At 38.8% G+C, this 14,702-nt stretch overlaps 1 protein-coding gene and 1 long non-coding RNA gene across 2 annotated transcripts in view; one reads left to right on the top strand and one right to left on the bottom strand.

Moving 5' to 3' along the window:
* tsc22d3 (TSC22 domain family, member 3) overlaps positions 1–14,702 on the bottom strand; it is a 50,405-nt gene that overhangs the window by 26,664 nt on the left and 9,039 nt on the right. The window lies entirely within an intron of this gene.
* LOC136759762 (uncharacterized) overlaps positions 8,502–14,702 on the top strand; it is a 35,951-nt gene continuing 29,750 nt past the window's right edge. Inside the window, exon 1 of the long non-coding RNA XR_010820110.1 lies at positions 8,502–8,794. This is a non-coding gene — a long non-coding RNA (uncharacterized LOC136759762). The remainder of the gene's footprint in view (positions 8,795–14,702) is intronic.

The raw sequence follows: 14,702 nt of genomic DNA, 5'->3' as shown, positions 1-14,702 counted from the left end.
TAACTGACCTTTGGCTCATATTTGTATTAGAGGAAAACCCAGGCATTATGTCATGTTAGATGAAGAAGAATCTTATTGGTTAAATAAATATGATGATTAGTAATAACAACAACAACCAGGGACAAAAATATTCTCTCCTCTGATGTAAAAACAAAACCACCTTTTCATATTCACAGTCTAGTTTAAAGCTTTAATTTTCAGCATGTTTTGAAAAGTAGCTGAAATAATAAAAGACGTACTATAAGCACAATTGAGATAATAACGACCTCAGTCATTTGGTCGGCTGCCTGAATGTTAACTAATTTGTCTCCAAATACAGCAAAGCCAAAACATGCAATTGAGAGATTTTGGATAACATCCTGAAAACCACAGTGCAGCCCAGCTATCCCAGCTAAAAGGGTGTCTGAGGACGGTTTAAAAGTTCACAAAATACCTCCCAGGAAGATGTCTTCGAAATATGCACAATTCGTAACATGCATGCATATTTAGAAAGTACGTGCAAATCCTGCCAAATGAATGCTTCTACAAAGATAATCATTACAATATCTACTGCTACAAAGACAAATAGGTTGAAAGTAGTTTAACAGAATTTAATCTGCTGCAAAACTATATTTTATGTCCCTGCCATCTAATAACCTGGATCCCAAAGTGCCCACAGAGTTAGTCTAGAAAATCTGTCAAATCAAATTCAGCTTCATCCAACAAATCCAGGGCTTTGAGACGCCCCTGACTGAAAACTCTCACCTTTCGCAGTACGTTCATATTACGTTTGTGGTGACTTTGAGAACCCCTGTCTGCATGTATATATGTGTACAGGCTGTCGAAGAAGAAAGTGTCACCTTGAATTATGTGCAAATAATTTGCAAAGGCATTTGTACCTAGTCGATACACTGGTTGAGGGAATATGGGTGATTGATTTTGCCTTGCTGTCCTGTTCCCGTCTGTCATGCCAGCTCTGAACAGTCGGGTTGAGTGAAATAACTTAGTTATATAAACACATTTGCCAGAGACTGCGTTTTACATATCAGGCCTGAATTAAAGGAAGTTGCTTTTCAAAGCTCAGCAGCTCGGGAGCTTTTTATGTTAGTCCTGAGCGTGAGTGGAGAGGGACAGACTCAATAATTCAGATGCTAACCACAGATGTGGGTCGTTTATATAAGCAATGGTGACAGCAGCGTGGGGCTCCACACCAGCGTGTTTGTGTGACGTACAATGGCATTTCCCAGGTTAAAAATAGCAAACATAGGTGGTTGTTCATTGAACTCCTGAATGCATAAAAATGGCTGCTGTTTTATCTCTTATAGATCCAGTGTGACGTATGTCTCAACGATTGAACAGCCTAGAAATCTATCATCCCAATTTACCAGGCTGCTGTACGCAACATATATGTCACACTGGGTTTCTAAGGGTTTATTTTCAATACACAAGGAATCAGGATTAGCGAGTTTAGTACTACATTGCATTGTGCAGTATTTCATATATATATATATATATATATATATATATATCATATATATATATATCATATATATCATCTTCATTGTGCAGTCTTTACCAACAGGCTACGTTTGTGGTACTTTTACTGTAAAAGGAAGAAACGCATTCCCTGTGTTACAAAATGGCTGAATCTCCTATAATGACTCCTAATGTAACATTCTGTAGGTCTTCTGTGATACCTTTTCTCATGAAACTTACAGCAGTTCCTTGGCTGTGTTAGCTTTTGAGAAAGCACAGAATAAATTACTAGGACAAATACTCACCTTTAAAAGTTCATGGTTTTGTTTAAGTCTGACACCTGTTTAGTGTGTTATCGGACCGGCTGGGATACAGGGGAGCTTATCTTTCGGATGTGAGGACTTTCAATCAGCGGTAAAAAAAAAATGTCTAACTTAAAAGGCTTCAGTACTTAACCTGCAAACTTGTTTAGTCATATTTGGAGAGTGGGGGGGCGTTACATGACTTAATGCAATAGGAAGACTGTGAAATTTGACCATTGCCTTTAAAAACAATATTGAATTTGAAGGCGTGTCAACCTATTGCGGAGGGGCTGTTATCTTTCAGAATGAAAGTGGTTTGTTAACAGGTTTAATTCACAGTGGCAGTTATTCCTATGCATGGAAAAATTTAAAGGAGATAATGAGAGCCTAAATGAAACTGCTGTGCTGTCCCTTGTAACTCATCAAATATACACCAAACTGTCCATTTTTTAAACCATAGACTGAACAAGTTTGAGCTGTTTTTCCCATGGGGAGGTGTGTGTGTGTGTGTGTGGGGGGGGGGTGACAGTAAAAAAGGTGTTTTTCATAAATGTTACAAAAACTAAAATAACAGAGCCATTATACCTGCAAATGAAGTGAATGTAAATCCGTGCCAGTTTAATCCTGATATTGGGTATTTTGTTTCTTAAGAAAATGCTTGGGGCTATAATTACAGACTTCTGGGAAATGTGCATATCTGTTTTTGTTTTTTTGTGTCTGGCTCTGTGTGCGTGTGTGTTTTTACATGCAAAAATGTAAGGTTCAATCTTTGACTATGGAAGAACTCCAAGTTCAAGTCAGGTGAGTCAAGCCCTTGGTACACCCCCACCCCTCCGCTCAACCTTTTTTTGCACTCTAGGTTTGCATGTTGAAACTCGAAGACACCCGTAGACACAGGGAAGAGGACTCGATTTTGGAGAATCTCCTCTTCAGAATAGGATATAACTTTCATTGACCCCAGTCAGGCAAGATAGGAAGCAGACGGAGTATACAACCTATTATTAGGCAGATTGAGTTTAAATTGTCTTGTTTATGTGTCAGAAACAAAGACTGATTTTGTTGTTTTTCGCTTCAGTTTTCTGAACGCTAATTGTAAATCCCAATAAGCACCACAATAATAGTCAATTAGATTTCAAAGTACGTCTATTTTGGTCTACTAGTATTATAAAATAAGCTTATTCCAATAGATACAGTACAAAATCTAATTGTTTACATCCTGTTAAGATGTTTCTCCAGTAACACATTGACTAGGCCATTCCAAAACTTTACATTTCTTGTTCTCCAACTGTTCTGAAGAACAAATTAGGCCCTTCAGAAAGAGTGGTTAGTAACACTTACTTCAGTTCCTGCCTTGCATTTATTGCAGCTATCAAGAGATCTATTTATATTTAAACTATGAATTGATATTTAAACTCTTTATTATAGATGTTATTATATAAACATAATTCTAAACATCCATAATTGTTTTTACATCCAACCCCCCCTTGTGAAAATAAATAGATAAACTACAAAAAGAAAAAAGAGTGTAACTGTTTGAAAGCATTGAAAAGCAAAAGGACACGGAGGGGAATCCAGAAAAGGGGAAGAGAAACGGGAGGGCAGGGGTGGCTGTTGCAGCTGTTATTCGGCTGTTTCCTCTGATAGTGAACTTGGCAGTACTCCCAGTTCTTTAGGTAAACTGTAGAAAACACAATTACCTTGGGAGTTTTTTTGTGTTGTTTTTTTTCTCCTCAAATGACAAAAGGTGCCTTTAAACAGCGGCTCATTAACATAAAAGCAACTGGTAGTTCAGCCAGCTAGATTGTCTAGATAACACGACACAGTGGGGATTGATCTGAGGCACCTGAGAGTCCCCTCTAAGGAGTGATTATATGTGTGTCTGCGTGCGTGTGCAGTGAGTCTACAGCCCCACAGGCTTTAGGCACACAGTAGCCATAAATATACCATGTTTTTCTTTACCTATTCTTGTCTGAGGCCTTCATCCAATGCTAGTCTCATTCAGCAGAACACATGCATTGTAATATAAAATAAAACCATAAAAGGTCAGTGCAGAATAGAAGAATAAAGGATAGTGCAGGGGCGGCAAATATATAGTAATATTACTCGGTGATCTGGACTGCCCCAGAGGGCTGTGTCATGTAACAATGCATTGCTGAAAATAGGCTGCAAATCACATGAATTAGAGCAGACGTCTGAACAGGGCAAGGGTTAAATTGCTATAACCGTGTAGTGTGCACTATAGACCCAGTGAATACAGAGTTAAATCAATACAGAGCCCTTGCACAGAACGGCAGTCAGCAGTACTGAACTGTAAATTCAGTTTCAGTAATTGTTTAAATTAACCCTGGACTTCCCAAGGCATTTCTAGATCAGCTCACCTGAAAGCAAATCTCACAACAGGGAGACAGTAAGGATCACATGGCCACAGCTGCATATACTTCAAGATGTAATAATACATAAAATGCTGACAACTGCTTAAGCCTTCTTATCATGGGATCAGATTATTGAACAGATTTGCACGGTGTAATCTTAAAGCGCACAATGCCTTTTGTCTACAGGAAATATCAGTTTAACCCTGCCATTATTGCACACTTGTCCTTGGAAGAGTAATCCTGTAGCACAAAGTCCCAAAGGTCCCTCTGCCACCTCGTGAGGAGGTTTCCATGGAAACAATGGTAAATGCAAAGGATGGCGGAGGCTCCAATTATTTTGAGTATGAATTTCTATATATAAAATAATATCCCACTGCTACCGCCACATGGAGAATAGTGCATGGGTGACTGTTTATATATATATATATATATATATATATATATATATATATATATATATATATATATATAATATGTGTGTATATAAAGGCTTTGTTCCACTCAGAGAAATGATCCCAGTGAATAGAGGTGAAGAGCAAGGGGTCTGAGATGGGGCCAACTTTATACATGGATGGTCACCCATGCACTGTTTTTGTGTGAGTGAGTGGCTTGTTTTTAAGCTGAGAAAAAATACTAAAATTTGTGGTCTGGTTTGCTTTGCTGGTCTTGCTATTCTCTTGTGCTGTTTTCAGTGTGAGAGTGAAGGTCTGTGTCAGGAGATTAGAAGGAATTAAGAGACACTCAGGTTATAAACCGCTTTCTATGAACATTGCTGACTGGAACCATAATATATTATCTGTATTAAAATCTACATAGATCACTGGCCAGCTATTAGAACAAAAGAAATAACATAAAGTTTACAATCGAGAGGAGGCCATTTGCCGCATCGTGCTCGTTTGGTGTCCATTAATAACTAAGTGATCAAGGATCCTATCCAGTCTGTTTTTGAATGATCCCAAATTGTCTCTTCAGCCACATCGCTGGGGAGTTTGTTCAGATTGTGACACCTCTCTGTGTGAAGAAGTGTCTCCTGTTTTCTGTCTTGAATTGCCTATGTAGTGTGCTTTGCATTGCCTTGGGAGATGGATAGTGTGCATTGCACTGACTGTATAATAGGCAATATCAATCAAAGTACTAATCACTAATCTGAAGCACAAGTACAGTTTGAGGTTTCACTGCTAGTACATTTCCTTTGCACAAAATGTTTTTTCAATTAGCTTTGCCTGTTCAAAGTGATAGTCTCTGCATCAAATGGGAGATTTTTAGAATTCCTCCACCCATTGAGAATGTTTAAATGTTTGGTTCTGTCTCCAGGCTCATCAGAGAAGTTATTGGTTAATAAAGGCATGCTATAAATGAGAATCATTGCGGTTTTGGCATTGACATGTTTTTAAGTCTTCAAGCAAATTGCTAAATTATCAGGAAAGAACTGCAAAGAAGTGCAGTGTTGCTATGACACAAATCTGTTCACACCTGAATCCCAGTTGTTGAGAAACAACACAGCAAAAGCTGTTCATGGGCCAGGGTCCAAGTCGTAATTATTTCAAGGAAATTCTGGTACACCTGAAAGTCTAGTAATAAACAACTTCAAGAATTGTATGATGTATGACTAATGCATGCTGACAGGAACTGTTTTGCATGCTTATTGTTTTTTATAGAGCAGAGATGTACTTGTACAAGGAGATCTTGGGAAATAATCAGACCTTTGGATAGACCAAATCATAACTTTTACCCACCTTCAAATCACAAATTACTAAGTTGTACCCTATTGCTTTTTGATGTATAAATAACAGAAAGTGACTTCTAACAATAAATTAAACAGCAATAGGGTGCAGATTTGTACCTTGCGATTCACGGGTGGGTCAAAGTTTGGTTTTGGTCTAGCACCTTGTAATCTGTCTCAGTTCTCCAAGAAATAATGGCAAATGGGCATTCATTTTCAACAGCATGATTAAACTGAATGAAATGATTAATCTGAAGGCTAAAACATAGGATGCTGTGGCATCATTGATCAAATAAGTAAATACATGCATACATACGTGCATTGTGAAGTAAATCATGAAATAAAAATGTATGCTGTTTAGTGGTGCCCACAGTGGAAATGTTTCCATCAAAATAAAATCAATGATTGGATAAAACTGTCATCCACATACATAATAAAGACAGACAGAAGTGCCTTCAAGCCAATGTCTCAGAGTTGAGAAATATTGTTGGAATTGGGGGTGCAAAGGATTAAGTCACTGCCTGTGATACTGACAGAACACGGCAGGTTCAAGGTCTATCCACAGATGATACACACACACATGCATATACAGACTATGCAAATTATATGTTGTCTTTCTACACTTGATTTGCCTTGGACAACGACACGAGCCAAAATAATAATAATAATCATAATAATATGGACAACTAATCTTCACCTTCTTGTTCCTAAATAAACCCCTTTGCCTTTGCACAGACAATATATAAACCAGTATTTGCTTTATCATCTTTATCACCAAGTCTGGTCTCATTAGGTCCCATGCTGCCTAAATTGCTGTTGGTGGACCACTAGCTGGAGGTTTTCCCTCTGGAGCAGGAATTCCCAACCGTTGCCCCTATTTGGTCTCAGGAGATGCTGTGCAAGATGGCACTATTTGAAAGACCAGTGGAGGCGGCCCAGGTGTCCTGGCTAAATTCCAGTTCAGGCATTGACAATCTGGCCGACCTAAATTCCCCCCCACAGTTCAACTGGCTCACTAAGAACATCCTTATTTATGTTGTAGATGTTTATTTCTTTAGCTCAGACTCTTTTAATCGTTTGTATATGTTGAACTTTGTGCTTTCGGAAAGGACGCAGGGACAGCATCAGAACTGGCCTGGGGGACAGCAGGGGAAGGATGAAAGGGACCTATAAAATCGCATAATATACAACATAAGCCTAGTTAGACGCATAGTGTGCCCAGCTGTACAAACTGTGCTCTGGACGGTGCTCAAGCAAGCATTTGTATGTAGCCCATTACATAACTCATAATAAATTATTTATCTGAAGTTATACAATCACAATTAACCTTTATTTTTCATCTACAACCAATTGTTGCTATTCCAGTGTTGGCATGGCAATCTCAGGTAATGGCGGTTTTTAAACAATCGCTTTGAGCCCAGTTCTCGATTTACTTATCCAGAGACCAACAGCTGCACTGAAGTGATGCCCTCTAGTGCCCTACCAGCCCTCTCCTCTGGTAGCTACAGGGCATTTTCCAGATTGGAAAAGCACATCACTAATTGGTAACAACAGGAAAAAAAAGTGAATCCTATTGTAAAATACACTAATGTTGTTGGTTTTAGATGAAAGCACATTTCCATCTTAGCATGGCAATCATTTTAATTGCTGCAATATACTGCTTATGATTTCAGATGTTTGTCCCTAGAACTTTCTTCATTATAAAATGAAATGCCCTGTGGATTTAATCCACAACAATTCCACCTTGCTGCTCTAGATTTATAACACAGTCAATACAATCTCCTTTCTGAGATTAGCTCTTGAGCCCTGTGCTTGGTAATGTGTCACATGACGTGTGGCCGAAGAGGTCATTGAAGGCCGCCGTACGTGCGCCGCCTTACATCGTCGTCAATTTCCCAGGGAGCCCAAAGATCTAACACCTTCACCACTTATTGGCTATACAATAATGCCTTTGTTTACCGTTGCTGCAGCAAAACCTTATTAGCCCCAATGGCAGGCTGTGAGCTCTACGGTTCTGCATCTCGGCCCGTTGTGTTTTCCTTGTGAGGAGAGAGCGACAGGCTTTACATTCCCACCCCCTGTGCCCAGATTTTCTTGGCAGAGTAATCCCCGCTACATTAGCTGCATTACCATAAATGTCAAAAATATAGATTCAGTTAAATGAGGGCTTGATTATTATTTTTTTACAAAATGTTTTGTTTCTTTAACTTTTTTTTCTATGTAACTTTATTGATTTGCATTTATTTAGTTATTTAGTTAGTTGTAGAGCACAAAGCAATCAATTTAGACCACCAATTAACTTCCGTTTATACAATAACATACTCTGTTCTCGGCCAGGCTACTTTCTTTCCAAACTTGCCCCTTCCCCAAACATTGTTGCCGGATCTTAGAATACGCAACCCTTTTTAGTGCGGATCACTTGGGGGAGGGCGAAGTAGTAAGCAATAGTTTAATTATGTCATACATTACAACTGTTTAATTCCAAAACCAAATAGTGTACTATTAGAATTTCATCTGTTTCCACGCAACCTTGTTTGTTTTCAACTGCCTAACACATTTGAACACGATGTGCAATAACTGAAATCTCAGACAGGATGCTCACTTTAAGTTATTTTCACTCCGTCTCCCTGCCAACTCTTATGTGGACGCTGGCCAACAACCATTGGAAGCCGGCAGGAGAACTTGGCAGCCGATACGCACTACACTTTCTTCTGCACGGCACTGCCACAAATAAGCCACGAGAGAGCTTAGCAATACAGACACATCTTTTTATTTTCAGAATTGTTCATTTAATTGCCAACCTTAAGCACTACTTTTTTTTTTTTTTAAGTGATGATGATTAATATTTTTACTGTTCTAATTAAAAGGGAATACCATGTCAGGCTCTCATGCCCTGCATCCTGAATTACCAAGAAAATCTGCGTACATCACAGGACTTCCAGGTTAGTTTGAAGTTTTCCTCTAACACCACGGGAGTGTTTCCTGTCCATTGCCCTGTTTCCTATAACCCCACGAACCCAGTTCAACTAAGGATGTGACACTAAAAAGACAGTGACAAATGTGACATACAGACTTATAGACAAAGAGGAGCAACACTGAAAAGCAACAAATAAAAGCTAACGATGGCAGACTTCAAAATTAATCTTCCATGGAATTTAGGACAGTGGCTTGAGTTTTAAATGTGGGTTAAAAAGATGTATTTATTTATCATCTTGTTGCATGTTTTATTTTATTTAATTTTTGTTTACTTGTCTGTTTTGGCTGACAACTTTGTCATTCAAATACTTACATTTAGGCTGCCCGCCTAAAATGTTTCAAACTTTCACTTTATAGATATCTTTTTACATTCTACAGGTTGGATGAGGTTGATTTGCGTGTTTATGCCATTGTGTCACATGTCAGATTGTATGGTAGCTTTCCTTATGACACTCAACACTCTCTAGGGTGATATCTTGTGACAGGAGTGACTTCTGAAAATCAATTGACAATGAAGTGTTCTCTGAAAAAGAGAGACTTTTCACTCCGTTTCATTTCTGCTGAAAAACTCCAAGCCGGATAGTGATATAAAGTAATTGGGCACTGCCATGTCTTATGCAACCCTTGATTGCATCAGGTACTGGATACATGTTGCTTCACTCTTGCCGTTTCCTCTTATCATATGATGTCTTTTCTATGTACTCGTACATTATTGCCAACTCTTAGCTGCCCTGTAGTGTTTTGGGTATTTATTTGTTAATCAGTGTACTTACTAAGGAGATCCATTTTAATGGCCAATCATTTTACAGACTTGGGATGTCTGTCCTGTTGATGGTTTTGGGAGGATGATTCCCTTTTTCTACTGCTTTGTTTCCACTTAATGCAATTTGTCATTGTCTGCTGCTCAATAACGATATGTTGCTCAAAAGTGTACATTGAGTTTTGTGATGCATTTGCAACACTTTGCAGACACAGCTGGTATCCATACTAACTGAGTTGTCACTTGGAGACTGTGGGTCAACATTTTGATACTGTGCTCATGACAGTAATGTAACACAATGGCAAGTCTGCTCAGGTGAACAATTCAAATATTGATTTGATCTTGGTCTTTTAAACAACATTGCAAGACTCCCAAAGTGGGAAGATATTTCTAGCATTTTATTATTTATTTATCTATTTTTGTATTGCTGGAAGGAATAACCACATATATTTGTATTATATTGTATAGGGATTACAGATCTATTTGTAATGAAACCATTGATGATTGGGGGGGAAGACAAGCCATTGGAAACTGACTCTAATGCCTCCTTCTACAAAACAGTGCAGCACTTCAGTTTGGTCCTGAATGATCGACGTTGCACTTGTACGGAGCAAAGCCCTATGCTGACACAGTGAATATGAAGCAGGCCTGCAGGTACAATTCTGACAATATCCGAGAAACGTTATCCCAGAGACTTTGTGATCGTGTCAAATATAACTCACAGGAACTAAAAATAAAATTAATATAAATTTAAAATGTTCAGCTTTTCCGAAGGAGACAAAGTGCATACTCACCTTACATTCTGCACACGACATCACCATGAGGTAAAATCCACACCCATTTAGGGAATTATGAAAGGATTAATACATATGGCATAAGCCATATTCTTACAAAAGAAGAATTATATTTGCAAGATAAAAAACAACACCCCTTTTATTTAAAGGGTGTGTTAAGTGCTCTCTTGTCCAATCAGATGCTGAAAGACACTGGCCTAGACATCGCCCGTCCCTCAAAATGATTGTCAGCTTTAATCTCAGTCCATACCCATGAAATTAAAACAAACTGAAGCCTTGATGAAAGAGGACAGGTTATTTCATGAGTTGGTGTGACGGTGCTGTAAGAAACTTTAATGGCATCACCCTCCTTTCATAGTAAAAAGATGAGTCCTTACATGAGTTTGGAACAATTTGGTTTGTTTTGGATCATCAGTGAGGTCATGTAAGAAATAGCTGATGATTATCAGATTGAAAATTGATGTTCAGTAAACAACAGCTCTAATTGAAAATGTTATGGGATGGGAGCTCATATGAGAAAATATGACAGACTACAGAAGTATTATGCAGAAATGAAAAACATAAAATATTATTATTTTAAATACATATTTTTACTTGAATTCATTTCAAGTAAATTCAATTTGAGCGAGAAGTTTTAAAAATCATTCTGATGGATGGGAAAAAACGTAGCAATCAGTTCTGACCGACTTTTTTTGAAAACATACGAAAGGGGATCATGCAATATATGAAGTCAATTCATATTTCTGTAAGCCGCTTATCACAATTTCATTGGTGTTCAAATCCTATACTGCCTCATAAGGCGTGAATGTATTTGTAACTATACTTGTGTGACCTAATTCAGATAAACTCCTCATTCTACCTAGTCATATGAAATCCTCACTTGTCTAATATCCATTTGTTTGGCACTAATATGGGGACAAACCCATTGATGCAGAAGAAGGCTTCATATGAGCAGAATAAGTAGTACTTATGTTGACAGCTTGTTTCATTATCTTAATAGCAGCAACTGCCTGAGCTCAGCAAGATACCAGCACAGGCAGCCTGAGTCGCCAACCTTTACCCCAGTACACACATCATTATGTAACAAATACAGCGGGTTGAACTTGTGCTGGAAAGCTGCATCAGAAATGTGCTAAACAAAGATAAAAATTAGATCTTTATGGATGCACAATGCTGGTTGTTTGTTACTGATCTGTACTTAAATTTGTAAATATGAGTAAAATTAAGTCATAGTGACTACTTGTAAAGGATAATAGACAAAATGTCTTCTACTTTCTCTATGCTTATGTACCATGCAGCTTCAATTCACATACCCACTAAATCGGAACTTCTCTTCATCGTTGAGATACCTGTGCTGTTGGATGTTGAAGCTTCACCTTGACTTTTGAAAGCGCTGGTTCATTTTTTTAATGCATACACCATCCAGCCCCCTCTCAGTTATTTCTTTTGATGAGATCTGGCCACCGGATTTTCAAAAAGATGGAAACCGGAAAAACAACATTGCATTTCTATGGGTTTTCGTCTACATCAATCTATTATTTAAGAAAAGTCTTTACTCACTCCCTATACTCCTCCGCCGCCTTTCTTCCAGGACAACATGTGCTGACGTTTCTTAGAGTGCGCCACAAACATTTGGTTCTCGAGTCTTCTGTTGTTCTGCCCCTGAGGCGAGGAATGTCCTCTTAGATTAAATCACATACACAGACTCAATTTCCTCCCTAATACAACTACTGACAACCAACCTATTCATAATAGCTTTCTCCTACTGGGGACACTAATCAGCTATCTATGGGAAGCGCTCTCAGATGTGTCTACATAAAAGGCATGACATAATTTTCATGTTGATAGATTATTGCCCATAATATTTATTGCAAAAGTTTATTGAGCTTAAAGTATGTATTCCACTGTTTAAACATGTAGGAAAAATGCAAAAGTAAACCACCATTAGGGGTTATCTAAAGAAACCGATATACTTTGCAAATCTCCTTTGTTGTCTTGAAAGTTTGATAGTATTTCTCAACTTTTGAGGCTGTTTTGATGTCACGTTGTTATGAAAGAGTTTTTGTTTCACCAAATACCAGTTCTTTCCAGATCGCATCTCCAAGCACGTTCCCTGCATTGTGAAACTAAAACTGCTTTTGAAAAATTGAATTATAACTGAGCTACAAACACAGCCTTGTTCAACCTACAAGATATCGGAATTCCTGAAGACAGTGCTCAATTATATTACAATATTTGGCATATGAATCACCTTTGGTTTCAGGAGAGATGTACTGTGTCCAGTTTGCAAGCAGTAAAGTGTTTCATATGTTGTGAAGTTACTAACCCATACGGAATAAACCTATACATTTTAATCTATGGTATTTGGGGAGCCTTCTCCTCCCACACTCTTCCTCTTCTGCTTTCTTTTCAATGGGTTATGACAAAGTATCAGCAACAAACATTCACACATGACTTATAGAGCTTGTTGTTGATTTCTTTACAGACCCCTTATGCGTGTTCAGGTGGCTCAGATCGTCTATATTTTAGTCACTCTTTCTATTTCTTCTTCAGAAAAGAAACCGTTTCCCTGGCACTCAAGAAGCAAGGAAACTCGCTGTCAATTTCAAAAGGCTTTCCCCTTCCTGAAGCTCACAGTCCTGTCATTCCAATCCAGGCATGCACTGAATGCTGAGTTTGTTTTAACACCAGCGAAGGGTCATTCGCAGGGGCCCTACATGGGTTCTTAGCCCTGGATTTATGGCTTCAGAACATGAAAACAAATACGTGCACTGTGGCCTCCTATAAATATACCTTCAACGGTATTCTCCATTGTGTGTGTGTGTGATTTGAGGTATTGAAGACAATGCAGGTGTAAAACACATCCTCAATTTTATTTTTTGGAACTCTTCTGTTTGAACTTGTACAGTAGAATATTTTATACACATACATTTTAAAAACATTATACTTTCAAAGAAGAGTGATCAGACTGTAGCCTTCAGTGGACTTGCTGGTCATACAGAGAAATAGTTTCCGACTATGTTTGCCAGAGATTTTTAGTGTACTATGGAAACTAAGGAGTATAATACTTTATCTGACATGTTGATGTATTTTCTGTACAGTCACATATACAGGTAGAAAATGTCAGTAGTTGGTCTAGCTGTGACACTTAGAGGCTTTTTAATGGAGGCTTTAAATGCTAAATGTAACGGTAATTGAAAATACAAATGTAACTCTCTGGTGTTTTCAGTGTCCTTCAAGAAAGTTTACCTTTGACAGAAGGAGAACACTGTCAGAAACAGATGGCACATGAACCTGGAAAATAACTGTCAATGTAATATTTAATGTGCCTAAACAAAACCATACATCCCTGTAGAAATCTAATATGACTGTCCTGTACATTGCGAGCACATTTAATATCTGGATCTGCGATGTGGCCGATGCAATCTACCTCCCTTTTCAAATCGGCTTGAGACATTGCATGTGCCGTATCTGGGCCACTAGCAAAACACCTTCAGGTTCAGTTGTCTATATCATTATTATAAAATGGTCATGTAGACCGGGGAGCTGAAGATTGCCAATCAACAAATGCAGGAATAGGAATTAAAGTTAAATTCTGTGGGGGGGAATCACATAATGTAACAGCCAATTTGATAATCAAAACTAGGCATGCTGGCTCTTAATTCACTGCAAGCGTGAATGGGGAGATACACACCTTGGTCTCATTCCAGCTTCACAACTCTTGGTGATAATTGGTTAATCATATTTTTAATCTATATGCACTGGAGCTACAGTCGAGCACAACACCTGTTTCATGTGTCTCTGGTTTCATATTATGTTATGCAGAGACAATGCTAAACAAAGGAACGCTTGGCTAGCCCCCCCACCCCGCCCCCACGCTCTCGATATGTGGTACAGCACGTTCCTCGGGGAAGGTAGGGATGATGTAATCTGCAGCGCCCGTGTCTTCGTGTCTGTTCCAGAACTGCTTGCTTTCATTATCACGCAGCCTGGCTAATGCTTTCTGAATCCCCCGTGCTAAACGGCGGTGCCCCTAGCAGTTCCTGCTGAGACAGACGCAGCTCAGAGGACCTCCGAACAGACAGTGCCAGTCAATGCCCAGACCTCAGGCATTCAGGAGAAAAATGAGGGAAGGCAGCCGTGGGCTGGAACTCGAAGCACTCACGCACGCCAGCTTTGGCCGATACATTGGGGCATCCTTAGTATGGCTGAATTCTCGCTTTTTTTCATCATTAAAACCTCACAATCGGCCCACTTCAATATCAGGCCCTCGCTTTTCTCAACTGCCATCGCCCAGTCCTTCCCAGAGATTAAATACAA

This window comes from Amia ocellicauda, chromosome 10 (genome assembly GCF_036373705.1).
Source record: "Amia ocellicauda isolate fAmiCal2 chromosome 10, fAmiCal2.hap1, whole genome shotgun sequence".
NCBI lineage: Eukaryota > Metazoa > Chordata > Actinopteri > Amiiformes > Amiidae > Amia > Amia ocellicauda.
This window is presented reverse-complemented; position numbering and strand designations above follow the sequence as displayed.